Source organism: Mus pahari, chromosome X (assembly GCF_900095145.1).
Source record: "Mus pahari chromosome X, PAHARI_EIJ_v1.1, whole genome shotgun sequence".
NCBI lineage: Eukaryota > Metazoa > Chordata > Mammalia > Rodentia > Muridae > Mus > Mus pahari.
In genome coordinates, this window is record NC_034613.1 from 117252799 (window position 1) to 117268518 (window position 15720).

Consider the following 15720-nt stretch of genomic DNA (forward strand, 5'->3'; position numbering starts at 1 on the left):
TGTGTGTGTGTGTGTGTGTGTGTGTGTGTGTGTAATGGTTTTATATATATAAAACCATTACATCTGCAAAAAAGCTAATGTAGTTTATGTTGTCAGTCAGTCCTTAATTACTAAGAAAATGTTGCTTTTCATTTTCATTAGAAAATATAATGTATATGTTTAGTATTGCAAAGTTGGAATATTGTAGGATGTGTTCATCATTAAAGTAATGCAGTAAAAATAATTTCCTCTGCATCATTGTAGTTCTTGATATTTAAACCTTAGGCACTGGATAGGTAATATTAAAAGGAAAGTATTATGGGGGAAAGAGCTCATCCACATTTTTTAATATAGCCTATCAAATTTGCTTCCATTTGCAAGATAATCCATATGCAGTACTCCTGGAGGTTCATGGCATGCTTTGTCATAGCACTTTGAAAATTATGATGAAATCTAAAATAGACATCATTGACCAGCTACTGATAATTTACATTTTAAAAAAGACTTTGCAAAACATATAGAGTTCTGATTATTCATTATAATTTTACTTTCAGGGATTGTGTTTTAAACTAGAAGGAGTTGTGGTCATAAAATACCTGCGAATCACAGGACTTGAAAAAAAAAATACAAAGACTAAGATTTTAGTATAGGTGAATAACAGAAGAGTGAAGCATTTAAATGTCCGCCAACTGGGGGGGGGCACATATTCAAGTAGACAAGACTGTGGAAAGCTTTCTCATTCAAAACACCACACTCTACTCCCTGGTGCCATAGGCTTGTGTCCACATAATAATGCCAAATGCAGTCAAATGTCAAAAGTCCCTGTAGTCTCTCAGTCTCAACAGTTTAAAAGTCCAAAATATTTTCTAAGACTCAAATCAATCTCTCAAGTATAACCCTTTCTTAAATAAAAAATAAAATAAATAAAATATGTTCTTCCAACCTTCATTGGCATAGAATATAAATTACCATCCCAATAATCCACTTGTTACCAGCTTCTGTCTTAGTTACTGTTTTATAGTTGTTATAAGACTCCATAACCAAGGGAACTTATAGAAAGAAAACATTTAATTTGGGACTTAGTTTCAGGGCATTAGAATCTATGACCCTCTTAGCAGGGAGCATGCAGCAGTCATGGTGTTAATCAAGCAGCTGAAATCTTACTTCTTGATCCACAAGTACCATAAAGCAGAGAGAGTTAATTGAGAACGTCAAGGGATTTTGAAACCTCAAAGCCTATCCCTAGTGACAGACTGCCTCTACTAAGACCTCCCAATGCTTTCCAAAAAGTTCTACCAACTGGGGTCTGAGTATTCAAATACATTAAGTGATCAGTCCATTCTCATTTAAACTGCAGCAACTCTCATTTAGAAATCATCAACTAAAATTGCAAAATAATGGTAAATATAACTTATTATTATTGAAAAATAATTTATTTGTTCTCTCATATTTTACATCCAGACAGCAATTACCCCACCCTCCCTCTGCTCATCACCTCTTGTTTCTCCCCACCTCCTCATCTACTCCTCCATCATTTTCCCTTCAGTCTCAATGAGCCCCTATGGGCCCAGGTTTGTTGATTCTATGTGTTTTCTTGTGTCCTGACTCCTCTGGCTCCTACAAGCCTTCCTTCTCTTCTTCAATATTCCCCAAACTCTGAATGTTGGCTGTGGGTCTCTGTATCTGTTTCCATCACATGCTACATGAAGCCTCTCTCATGAAAATTGGAGTAGGAACCTATTTATGAGTATAACAGAATATCATTAGGCATCATTTCATTGATGTTTTCTCAGTTGTATTTGGTTCTATCCTAAATCTCCGGGCCATTTGGCCTCTAGTTTCTGAACACCCAAACAGTGCCAGGGGTGGGATCCCTCTAATGGCATGGATATCAATCTGGACCACTCATTAGTTCATAACCCCCATGTTTTCTGTGCTACCCTTACCCCAACACATTACTCTCACAAGACAAAGTTTAGTTTGAAGGTTTTGTGACTGGGTTGGTGTCCTAAACCTTCCACTGGAAGTCTGTCCTGGTTATCGGATATGTCTGTTGCAGTCTCTGTATTCCCCATTACTAGGAGTCTTAGCTGGGGTGACAGCAATAGTTTCCTATGAATTCCCATTGAACTGGATTTCTACTTTGTCCCTGAAATGAACCCCATTCCAGCTACCTCTTCCAGTACTCTCTCCCTCCATCATGAAAAGTTATAACCCCCCCCAAATGTTCCATCCTACACTAAACACACTTGCTCAACTATGTTCATAGCAGCTTTATTTACTATAGCCTGAGACTGGAAACAACCTAGATGTCCCCCAGCTAAAGAATGGACAAAAAAAAGTGGTACATTTACACCACGGAGTATTATCTGGCAGATAAAATAAAAATGACATCATGAAATATGCAGGCAATTGGATGAAACTAGAAAAAAAATTATCCTGAAGGAATATCCCCAGAAGGAAAAACATGGTATATACTCACTTATGAGTGGATATTAAATGTAAAGTAAAGGATGATCATGCTACAGTCTACAGACCCAAAGAGGGATCAAAAAGAGCTGGAGGGGAGATCCATAGCTATCCTTGGAAATGAGAAATAGAATAGATATTGCAGATAGACTAGAGGTGGGTAGGAACAGGAACAGCAGAGAGTAGGTTAAAAACTCTTTTAATATTTAGCTATTTGATCTGAAGAAATATGAAGTCAAAAGACATTATCATGAAAACAGATAAATCTAAAGGGTGTAACAGCTTGCTATTTAAAACTCATGATGAAGTATTAATAATTATAAGACAGAGCTTTTATATATAGGATGTCTTCTTTGCATATTGGAAGTACTCAGCAAGGTAACTGTAACAAAAATTTGCTTTTTATTTATAAAATTTCAAAAAAAAAGTGAAGGGGAGCACTTAGCTATATATTAGTGAGAGTATTCCCTTAATGAACTTATTTTAGTTCTCTTTTTAGTATATTTCATATCTTCACCATAAAATTATATTATTACAATATGAATATAAGAGGAAGAAAAACAACTATGTCTGTCTCCATTTTCTTTTGTATTTGGTGGAGGACAGATGAACAACTTGAGTCAGACTTTGATTTAAATTAAAATTTTTGTACACATTCTAGCAGGGAGCATATATCTTGAACTCTATGTGCCCGTGATACACTATATTCACAATACTTTAACATATTAAGAAAGTAATGGTGCTTTTGTTTCCTGTGAAGGGAAGAGTAAATTATTTTGCTTAGTCGTGAAAAGACCAGATCAAGATGCAAATACATCCCAATAGCTCTAAATCCCACTATAATTCTTTCCAATTTAAGGCATTTATGAATTCATAACAGAGGCTCAAGCTCTTCATATTTCTAGCTTATTTTATTTCCCTTTCTTTTATTGCCTACTCAAAGCTTTCGGTTCTTGAAAAATCCGACAAACTTTAAAGGAGAGACTTCCTAAATTAAACTGCACTGCAACATAATGGGAAAAAATATAACTGCTGCTTTGTGGAGGAATATATGACACATGGGTTTATTGATACTTCTCAGACAGCTTCTCCTCCTCACACAACACCTAGATACTAGATAGTTCTTAAGATCTTTTATCTATCTATCTATCTATCTATCTATCTATCTATCTATCTATCTATCTATCTATCTATTTAACCATCTCCATATATGTGTTAAAGTAGGTGAAGAGAATGTCATCTTTTTATTCTTTGAGAATTTCATACATGTATATAATATATTTCGATCAAATCTGCCTTTTATTCTCTCCTGTTCATTACTTCCCTTATTACCTCCCACATCTCTATTTCAACTTCATGTCCTCTTTTGTTAATCTAATGAATTTATTTTTTTGCTACCAGTATATAAATGGATATGTGGCAATCCAGTGAAGCATGAACAACCTACTAGGGGCAACATTGCTGAAGAATACTGACTCTTCTTCCTTCAGTAACTATTAATTTTAAGTAGCTTCTTGGCTTGTACTTCCATCCCTTATTCACACTAGAATTTTAACTGACTTACCCTTGTGCAGGTCTTGAGAAGGTAGCCACAGCCACTGTGAGTTCATATGTGCAAGTTCATATGTCTTGTATTATTTTGAGAACCTTATTTTGTAGAGGTCCTCCAAAACCTCTAGCAGTCTTTTAGCTTGTTTCCTTTACTATGATCCCTTAGCCTTGGGATAGAAATGTCCACACAAGTTATTGCCATTGTTCTTGGTTACCCACTAGAACTGGCAGGGAAGTTCCTTTTACTGAAGATACCATTTACTTGAGCCATAGGATATGCAGACATTAAAGCTAGCCTCTCCAGTGGTTAGCTTTCACGTTGCTTGATGGTGCTATGCAAACTGCTGGAGGAAAACAGAAATCAGCATTTATTGCTTTAAAAAATGCTGGGGATTTTATCAAATACCCTGACTTTAACACTTTGCATTCCAAATGCCTTCTAAGACCAACAACTACAGTTTTGCAATTTATTCGAGATTCAACAATGTCATTTCCTGGTGCTTCTCCAACAAGAAGATGGTGATTTGAAGTATTATTTTTTAAGTATGAAAAATCCATTCAGTCATTATATAAAATGAGGAAAATATTCTTGCTGTGTCAACATCCTCAATCTATTCACTGGGAAGTTTTTTCATGAGATTTACCGGTGTAATTTGTTTGCACAGGCTGATGATTTATAAAAAATATCCATGGAAAAAGACAGAATCTGTGTAAAAGAAAAAAAAAACAAATGCTTTAGGTAAAACATTGTATGCATGTCACATTCATCATGCTTTGTCATTTTTGTTTAATGCCAACATAATGGTATGTACTTGTATCCTTGTGCTTTCTGACATTCCAATAGATGTGAAGCGGATATATCAAACTCCCAGATTTTGGTTATTCCTCCTTTTATCCTGTAAGATAGCAAACTGTCTCAACATCCTATTACTGATTAATTTCAAACCTCTATACAAAAGGAATTAACTCTGAAGATTTGACAGCCTTTTTATCTTCGTTCCCTTCCCTCCTGTTTTTCCATTATTTCTATTTCTTCTTTTCCTTTTGCTTGTGTATTTGTTTATTTTTGGTCATATCATTTATGTTATGCTTTTCACTTTTTAAAAAGAATAGTAAATGCAACTAAACATTCCAAAGTTCACATTTAAACTAAACAGCACAAACTCTACATTTTTACCTATATGTATAATTTTGAATTTCCGTAATAAATTTTTAAATGATTGATTTATTTTTATTCTATGTGCACTGGCATTTTTCTGAATATGTATTTGTATGAAGATATCAGATCCCTTGGAACTGAAGTTACAAACAGTTCTAGATGCCATGTGGGTGCTAGGAATTTGACCCAGGTCCTCTGGAAGAGCAGCCAGTGCTGCTAAACTCTGACCCATCTCTTCAGCTCCCTTTAATTAGTTTTAGTGGTTTATTATAAGTATTCATGTTAATGAGCCAAGCAATGTCAATTCAATACATGTATATAATATGTAATGACCAGTTAAACATAATTAGTATTTTGATATCAAATATTTATTATTTCTAAGCATTCATAATGTTTTGTCTTGCTTGTTGTTTCAAAATACATTATAAATTGTTGTAAACTATAGTGATCTTGCTGTCCTATACAATACTAAAAGTACTGTAATTTGTATTTTAATTATTTGTAATTTGGTACTAATTATTTAACCTCTCTCCATTTTGTATTTCCTTTTATTTGTATTTGTGTTTTAATTATTTGTAATTTGGTATTAATTACCTAACCTCTGTCCCTTTCCCAATTTTACCCTCTAGTTTCCTCCTTTGTTACATAAACAGTTAACTGATTTGGGTTTGGTGAGACAAAGAATGTATTGTTGCTTCCTCTTATATCTAATGATTTTAAATACCAACCTGTTCTTATTTGTTTGTTGTTGTTCTTCTTCTTTTGCAATTGAATATGCAAGAAAGTGCTCTATCAACAAGCAACTTCTTATGATGAAATATAGAATTTTATGCTTCTTTATCCCCATGTGCCTATAATAGTGCTAGTTATAAATTTGTTATCCATCAATAGACATATCTATTGATTGATTGTTGCATCTACTCACTCAACTAGTCCTAAATTATGCTTAGAAGATAAATAGAGCATCTAATTTATCATTCAGCTTCACAATTCTTCCAGCCAGGAAGACATGAGCTGCAAATCAGGGGAGGGGTGAATGGGGGCATATTATCTGCTTCATTCTTCTCTGTCAGAGCATGAGACTTTTTGAGGTGAGTTTGCCTAATGGATGTTAACCATGGGTTCATTTGTTTGGATGAGCTATTCAAAGAAACTATATTAGAATACTGCCATGATGTGTTCACAAATTTACAGGGCCCTTAGATTATTGTTATCCCACTTTAGTTCCTCAGAATATTAATTTTCTTTGTCTTTGTTATAGATGATTTAATATCATTTGTAGATGTAATAATATTGTATTGTATTTAGTTTGTGAATATATTTAATTTTTGCATTTTGAAAAAATGTCTTGGTTGGTTCAGAACAGTAAAAAACAATCCACAAATCTTCAATTGTCATAAAACTTGTACTGTACATGAAAAACTTCAAAGCATCTTTCCTTTCCCATGATATTCCACTTTGATTTGATTTTTGTCTCATGGACTCACAGTGATAAATGTAGGTTTCTAGAGAAAGGGAACTGAGTGTTTAAAATCTTGTATTAACATCACACACTTTCATGAGAACATAGAAAGTTTCAGAAAATAAAGTGCAGTCCAATAACTGTAAAACATCATGTATACAGTGTTTCATTAACTTCAAACATGGAAAGAAAATTAGGCATTATATAGGTTAGCATTATTTTTTTAGTTCTTGTATCATATATTAAATCCTGACTGCTGTTTTCCCTCCTTCAGCTCCCTCAAGCTCCTCGTCCCTCTGCTTTCTATCTCCTCTTGATTCACCCCTCCTCTGCCTCTACTCAGAAAAGAGCGTTCCTCTCAGGGACATCAGCCAAATATGGCATAACAAATGACAATAAGACCAGACACATATCATGCATCAAGGTTAGGCAAGGCATACCAGGAAGAAGAAAAGGGTCCCACATGTAGGTAAAAGTGTCAGGGACAGCTCCTGATCCCACTGGTAACATCTTCACAAAGAACATCATAGCTTTTCTTTTGTTAACATTTGTTTGGAACTTCATAAATGAGTACTGTAGTTACATCATTTATACCTTACCCTCTCACTCCTCTAACTCTTCCTGTGACCCTTCACTCCCTCTCAAATTCATGACCTCTTTTTTATTATTGTATGCAACCCCTACTGAGTTCATTTATTGCTCATATGTGTATGTGTTTAAAGATTGGAATTAGATAACCCAGTTGGGGTCCATCATTGGAGAAGACTGATTCTCCATTTTTTTATTAGCTATTAATTGCCTGCAGATCTTCTACAGCTGAGATCTTGTGTGGTTCCCTCCATCCACACTAACATGTCAACTTGGATTATCATTGTACAAGACTTCTTTCACTAACTAAAGTGCGAGGATTTCATGGGTGCAGATTAGTTTTGTATATACAAGACACTATCTCAGAACAATCATTCCTGTCATCTGGATTTTACAATCTTTTTTTTTTTTTTTTAGTTTTACTTCTGATTATTTTATTTTATTTTATTCATTTATTTATTGTTATTGGTTATTTTATTTATTTACATTTCAAATGTTATCCATGTTCCCATTTCCCCTCTGCAACCTCCTATCCCATTCCCTCTTCTCCCTGCTCCTGTGAGGGTGCTCCCCCACACATCCCCCACTCCCACCTCACTGCCCTAGCATTCCCCCATGCTGGGACTACTTTGGTTATCAGGAGTCTTTTGCTGTTCCATATAAATTTAAGGATTTTTTCCCCTTTTTCTTTGAAGGATATGGGATTTTTTTAATTGGGATTGTAGTAAATCTTTAAATTAAATAATAGTTATTTTCACAACATTAATTCTACCAGTCCATGAGTCTAGGAGTTCTTTCCATTGTATAACGTTTTTCTCTATTTCTTTCTTCAACAATTAAAAGTTTTCATTATAGAGATCTTTTACCTCTTTAAACTGTAAACAACCTAGATGTCCCTCAACTAATGAATGGATAAGGAAAATGGGGTACATTTACATAATAGTATTCAGCTATTTTTAAAAAAAAGACATCACAGATTTTGCATGCAAATGGGTGGAAATTGAGGATATCATCTTGAGTGAGGTTACTCTGTCCCAAAAGGACATGCATGGTGTATACTCACTGATGAGAATATATTAGTCATAAAATCCAGGATACCCATGCTATACTCCACAGACATAAAGAAGTAAAACAAGAAGGAATACATAAAAGAGGATGCTTGAATTTTATTTAGAAGGGCAAATAAAAGAAACAGATGGGAGAGAGAGGGAACTGAGTGAGAGAGAGGATGGGGAGGGGAATGGGTAGGTTCCGGATCAGGTATGGAGATGGACAGGAGAGATGGCCATGAGAATGAATGTAAATCTGCAACTGATAGGGATGTTGAGGTAAGAAGCATCACCAAGATAAGTCAGAAACCGGGGATAAGGGAGGTGCCCAAGAATCAATGAGAGTGACCGTCTTTTAACCCCAAATGTATCCTGTTTACAAAGACACAAGCATGGGGCCTGGAGTAGAGAGTGAGAGGATGTCCAACCAATCTTGGGTCCATCTTTGTCCTTGTAGTTGCTATAGACAGGACAAATTTTGTGTGAAGGTTTTAGGGGTGAGTTGGTATCCTTATCCTTCTCCTGGAAGGATTGCCTGGCTATAGAAGGTAGCCATTTCAGGCTGCATATCTACTACTGCTAGGAGTCTCAGCTAGAGTCATCCTCTTTGACTCTCTGGTAAGTCTTAGAGATGCTGCCCTACCCTGGGCTGTTGATAATTTCCATTTACTCTCCTGACTTGCTCTCTCTCAGGCTCTCCCTCTACCTGATCCCCACTCCCATTTCCATCCCCATTCCCTCTGCCACCCAGTTCCCTACCTCCACACACCTCTGATGACTATTTTATTTTCCCTTCTAATCTGAGTGAAATTCAACCATCCTCCTTTGAGACCTAGTTATTTACTTCTTTTGGGTCTGGAGAATGTAGCATGGGCATTCTACACTTTATAGATAATATCTACTTATCAGTGAGTACATATGAATGTCCTTTTGGGTCTGGGTTATCTTACTCAAGATGATCTTTTCTAGTTTCATCCATTTGCCTGCAAATTTGGTGATGTCTTTGTTTTTAGTAGCTGAGTAGTATTCCATCATGTAAGTGAACCACATTTTCTTTTTCCATTCAGGTCACTGACTGAAACAACATAAGGGTGGAAGGATTTATTTTACCCAACAGTTTCAGTACATTATGGTGAGAATAGTGCAGTAGAGTACCTCATATCAACAAACAAGTAAACAAATAAATATGGCAAAACAGAGAAAAGAGAGAATACAGGAAATGGCCAAGGCAATATATAGTCCTGTGATGGTTTGAATATGTTTGAGGGTGGCACTATTAGGAGGTGTGGCCTTGTTGCAGGAAGTGTGTCACTGTGGAATGTGCTTTGAGACCATCTTCCTAGTCACATGGAAGATAGTCTTCTCCTATTTGCCTTTGGAACAAGATGTAGAACTCAGCTCCTTCAGTACCATGCCTGCTTGAGTGCTGCCATGCTCCTGCCTTGATGATAATGGACTGAACCTATGAACCTGTAAACCAGCCCCAATTAAATGTTGTCCTATATAAGACTTGCCTTGGTCACTGTGTCTCTTCACAGCAGTAAAACCCTAAGAGATATCTCAAGACCCTACTCCTATCAATTTACTTCCTACAACTGGGCTGGATATTGAACTCGTCAAGCTAATAGTTCATTTATTATGTAAGATTAGATTATGAGTTAATGTTGATAATCAAGATTATCTGTCACATAAGAAAATCAAGACCACCATACTGAAGGACACCAACAGAAAGAAAGCATTCCAACATAGTGGGTATTATAAGCTATATCAAATGTTGTTTAACTGAACTATAAGAACTGAGAAATGAGCGCTTAGAAAGTTGGCTCAGTAGAGCAATCGTTGTTCTATAAGGAGCTATGTTTGGTTTCCAGCACCCATATGGTAGCATACAAACATCCATAACTATAGTTCCAAGGGTCTCAATATCTTCTAACCTTCACAGACATCAGACATGCGGATAGTACACAGAAGTACATGAACAAATGTTCAAACATTAAAAAAATAATAAAAAAAAAAACTTTAAGACTTAAAAGAAAGCACTGAGAAATAGTCCTTACCCGAACTGGCAATAGAGAGATTAAGGGGTGAATCAAAAAGCATCATAAATGTTCATTGAGCAGAGGCCATGGAATGAGAATATGGAATTTTAAGAAAGCATGAAGGGAAAGGAAACAAGATTCTTCAGCCCCTTCAATAGATGGGAATTTGTTTATTTCAGGACTGGAGATACAGGAGTTTGACCTTTGTGGGTGGAATCAAATTGGTACACAGAGATATTTTTATCCTGGAAAAGAAAGGGGAGTTAATTGTAATGTGAATGCTCATGAAAATCTGAAAGCAGTATTATATATTGCACAAAGAGTTTAGGAAGACTTTTATATATAACTAAAAGAATGAAGGAAGAATAAGGAAGAATACGCATGCTTTAATTTTCTACTTATAAAACCCTTTACTAGTTACTATTATTTTTCTTAGTAAAGTATATCATGGTCTCAACCAGGGATCTCTCTTTGCACAAAAAAGAATAGATAAGAAAACAATGAAGCTATACTCATAGTCTATGAAATAAAGGGCCTACTAAGGACAACAGAACAGCAAGATACTTAGATTTTGGACAAATTATTTCAGCTGCCTTGGATTCAGAGACCTTTGTCATGAGAATTGTATTATAGGATATTGTTTAAAGTTTAAAATGTGAAATCTGATGTGCAATAGCCCAAACTTCAATACTTTGAAAGAATTTATAAACCTCAGGGACAAAATTTACAAATTAATACATGTTTTGGTGAAGAAAAATACAGGAAAACTCAATAATTCATCCTAATTAGCTTTGGTTTGTGTTTTCTCTTTGTTTCAGGTCAAAGTATTAAATGTATAATTTTATTTTTACAATTTTTATCTTAATTAGTAATTAATAATAGCTTTATAAAGTTACATTTATTCTATCTTCATATTTCTATCTCTATACAGAGAGATGGATAAAATGATGCTTAATAAATATTGATATTTTATGTTATAAAGTTTAAAAATTTATTCTTTGAAAATTTTATATATATATGAAGATATAATATATATATATATGTATATATATATGTATATGTGTATGGATATAAAGTACATCTCAGTTATATTCATTTGCTCCTTCTAGATTCTCCCAAATATATCCTTTTTTAAATTTAAATTATTTTATTTACTTAAATTCCAGTCATTGCCTTCCCTCAGTCCCCTCTTCCACAGTTCCTCATCCCATTCCTCCTCCCCTTTGCCTCTGAGAGGGTTCTTTCCCTCACCACCACTAGACATCATCCTTGCCTGGGACCTCAAGTCTCTAGAAGATTAGGTACATCTTCTCCCACTGAGGCCAGACCAGATAGACCTCTGCTACATGTGTGCCAGGGACTTGGGACCAGCCAGTTTATGCTCCTGGTTGGTGGTTCAGACTCTGGGAGCTCCCTGATCTGTGGGTTAGTTTAGACTGCTGATCTTCCTGTGGGTCACTCTCTCTTTCAGCGTCTTTAATACTTTCAGTAATTCAACCATAGGGGTCCCCGATTTCGGTCCAATGTAAGTATCTGCACCTATCTCAGTCAGTGCTGGTAGGGCCTCTCAGAGGACAGCCATGCTAGACTCCTGAATGTAAGCACACCATAGCATCAGTAATAGTGTCAGGCTTTGGAGTTCACCCCTCCCCTATGAGATGAATGCCAATTTGGGCCAATCATTGGCTTTCCTTTCCTTCGGCCTCTTCTCCATTTTTTGTCCCTGCAGTTCTTTTAAACAGGAACAATCCTGGGTCAGGAATTTTGACTGTGGGTTAGTAACCCTGTCCCACCATTTGAGACCCTAATCTACTGGAGGTGGACTCTTAGAATTCCCTTTTCCCAATATTCACCATTTTGGCTAAGGTTATCCCCAATAAGTCCTGAGAGTGTTTCACCTCCTGTGCCAATGGTATTCTCTAGAGGGTCCCCCACCTCCCACTCTCAGAGGCTGCTTATTTCAATTAATTCTCTTGACCCTCTGGGCTTCTCTCCTGTCCCCCCCCCCCATATCTGATCCTGTTTCCCTTTCCTCTCCCCCTTTCCTTTCCCTCCAAGGTTCCTCCCTTTCTCAGCCTCCAGTGATTATTTCCTTCCCCCTTCTAAGTGGAGTTGAAACCTCCTCACTTGAGCATTTCTCCTTACTTTTCTTACAGTCTGTGAGTTGTATCCTAGGTATCTGTACTTTTTTGCCTAATACCACTTATCAGTAATTACACACCATGCATGGCCTTTCAGGTCTGAGTTACTTCCCTTAGGATATTTTCTAGTTCCATCCATTTGCCTGCAAAAGTCATAATGTCCTCATTTTTAATAGCTGAATAGTATTCCATTGTATAAATAAACCACATTTTCTGCATCCATTCTTTGGCTGAGGGCTATCTGGGTTGTTTCCAGCTTCTGGCTATTACAAATAAGACTACTATGAACATGGTAAAGTCCATGCCATTGTGGTATGATGGGGCATCTTTTGAGCACATGCACAAGAGTGGTATAGCTAGGTCTTCAGGTAGATCTATTTCCTATTGTCTGAGGAACCTCCAGATTGATTTCCAGAGTGGTTATACCAGTTTGCAATCCCACCAGCAATGGAGGAGTGTTTGTCTTTTACCACATCCTCCAATCATATTATTTTAATTTCACTTTCTTTCATGTATAACATACTTGGATCAATCTGTACTTCCCGTATGCAAATGGCTGTGGGGTCATTCACTGACCCATAAGAAGCCTATCAGTCACCATATCCTCAAAGAAAAGTGGAAAAAAAATCATAGAATGTTTCATGAATTTGCATGTCTTCCTTTTCCAGGGACCACATTATTTTTTCTTTATCATTTAAATTTTAGTATAAGTTCTGCGAAGTGAACATATGATGAAGTATTATAGGATAATGCTTGGTATTTAATTTCTTCTTTGCATTTTTTTCTGTATTTTAGGAGTTTTGTCATAAGGTAGTTCTTCTATAGAACAGTAACCTTTTATTGTTTCTTATTTAGAATGATAATAAACAAAATAAAGCCACCAATGAAAGCAACCTTCTCTATTCCTTAGAACATATGAACATGTTAGGTTACATAGGTGACAGTAAATTACAGTGCCTAAACAACTCACCTGAAGGCAAAGAGATCACAATAGCTTACAAAGATGGTTCCAGTGAGTTTATAAGTAAAAGCAGAAGTGAGAAGGTGAGAAAGATGGCAAAAGGAAATTTGGCCTGATAAGATTTGCTTTGCAGGCAGAGTAATGATAAAATAAAATCAGAAAATGCGTGTGGAAGCTGGAAAGGGTAAAGGAATCAATTCATTCCTAGAGTTTCTGGAAGGAAAATATACTAGACAACACCTTGATATTAATCCACTGAGCCTCATCTTAGATCCCTAACATCCACAACTATAGCAGAACATATTTTTGTTAAAGTAATTGACTTTGTGATGACTCGCTGTACAGAAGCCATAGGACATACATACACTTTCTTTTGCTCATTCTTCTATAATTTATTTTCTACCCACCTGGCAAAGTTAGTTTTATAGGCTTGGATTGGCTGTTATGATAACAACTAGCCACATAAGGCAAATTAGCATATAAAATGTGTATGATCTGCTAACCATGTAAAAATATATGCAGAACCTTGTAACATTTGCATAGAAATGTCAAAAAGATATTTCTTCACTTTAAATGTTGGCTTTATGTTAGAATAGTATTTTTAACTATATTAAGTAAATTAAAGTTTAATTTCATATATCCCATTTTTATTTATGTTTTTACTGTGGGTTAGAGAACTCAAAGTAATTTATAAAATTCACATTATATTTATATTACTAAGTACCAATATAACAGATGAGTAGAATATTATGTCTATATATCAGATCCTTCAATTTCATCCTAACTATATCCAAAAATTAGTTTGAACTCTTTTATTTGATCATCTAAGCTTTTTACATCTTCCTTCTTTTGAAGCTTGCCATAGCATTTTGCCTTTTCTACTCTATTATGATAGGCTAAACTTATTTCTGCTAGGGACTTTCTGAATGTTGTTCAATAGGTTCAAGAGATTCCCTCATTTCACTCTATATCCGATTGTAACTTCACATTCTTCTCATGTAGTGACATCTTTTGTGTTCCCCCATCCGTAGCACTATATTTCTGTACTTAATTGTGCTTTTCATAAATAATGAGGAATTTATTTTAGTTGCTTTTTTTTTTTTTTTTTTTTTTTTTTCAGTAGAAACATACACACACCTCAGGATACCTCATCAGTTAAGAACACTGGTTGGTGTTTCATAACATTTGGGTGTGATTCTCAGCACCCATGTAGCAGCTCAGAACTTTAGTTTCAGGTGATCTGGTATCATCTTCTGTCCTCTAAGGGCACTTCACAAATATGGCACATACATTTTCATGTATTACGCTCATATACATAAAATAAAGATATTATTTAACAAATAATCAGTTCAGTGTCTGCTTTACATACAACTGTGACTTAAGACTATATATGGTATAAGTATTTTGGTAAATATTAAAAATTGTAAAACCATCCAATCAGATGTTGTATAAATATGCAGATTGTAAATTATAATTAATTACACAAGAATTATTAGTCTTAAAATAGTAGCAGGCAACAAATTGATGGGTTATTTAAAAAGAAGTTCATGAAAGTGAGTGTGGGCAAGTAAGGAGATGGATCCACGAATAATTAGGAGGATAAGAAGGGGGTAAATATGATCAAAGTACCCCATATAAAATTAATAAAAATCTTTTAAAAATAATAGAAAAGATTGAGGGTAGGAAGGAAACAGAGAAATTAAAGGAAAAATATTAAAGAAGAAAAGGAAGCAATTTTTAGTGTCCTGGTTGAGTTTTGCCAACTCAACACAGCCTGAGGTTTCTGTGTAAAATTAAACATGGTTGAGAAGATTGACCTGTGGCAACATCTATGCCACCCATGGGGAGGCTGGAGTATATAAAAAAGCAGACTGAACAAGCCATGGGGAACAAGCCAGTAACTTTTACTCTTCCATAGCTTCTGTTTCAGTTCTTGCCTCCAGTCTTCTGCCTTGATTGTCTGCTGTCTTCTCTTTATGATATACTGTAAGCTCAGAGGAAGAATAAAACCTTATCTCCCAAAATTGCTTTTGATCACTGTTTTATCACAGCAACAGAAAACAAACAGGATATCCAGAATCTGCAGTGATACTTTTAAATCACTGGAGATGAATAGCCCAATAGTCTTCATAATAGAAAACAACTTCTTTATTAGAAGTTATACTTCAATTTCTTTTTGTTAAACAGTTTGCTGGTCACTCATGTTTATATTTGTCTTTCCTAAAGCATAATTTCAATTTCTACAGAGAAGGGACATGTGGCACTAAAATAAAGAATGATAGAGAAAGATAAAATGTTAATTGACATTACTATATTTGAATG

The 15720-nt window shown here is 35.4% G+C and overlaps 1 protein-coding gene and 1 non-coding gene across 2 annotated transcripts in view; one reads left to right on the top strand and one right to left on the bottom strand.

The window, feature by feature from the left end:
* The window catches only part of Il1rapl2 (interleukin 1 receptor accessory protein like 2), a 1246644-nt gene that overhangs the window by 791530 nt on the left and 439394 nt on the right, over window positions 1-15720 (top strand). The window lies entirely within an intron of this gene.
* On the bottom strand, window positions 13061-13163 carry LOC115063169. The gene has a single exon (XR_003843063.1). It is a non-coding gene; the product is annotated as a U6 spliceosomal RNA (small nuclear RNA).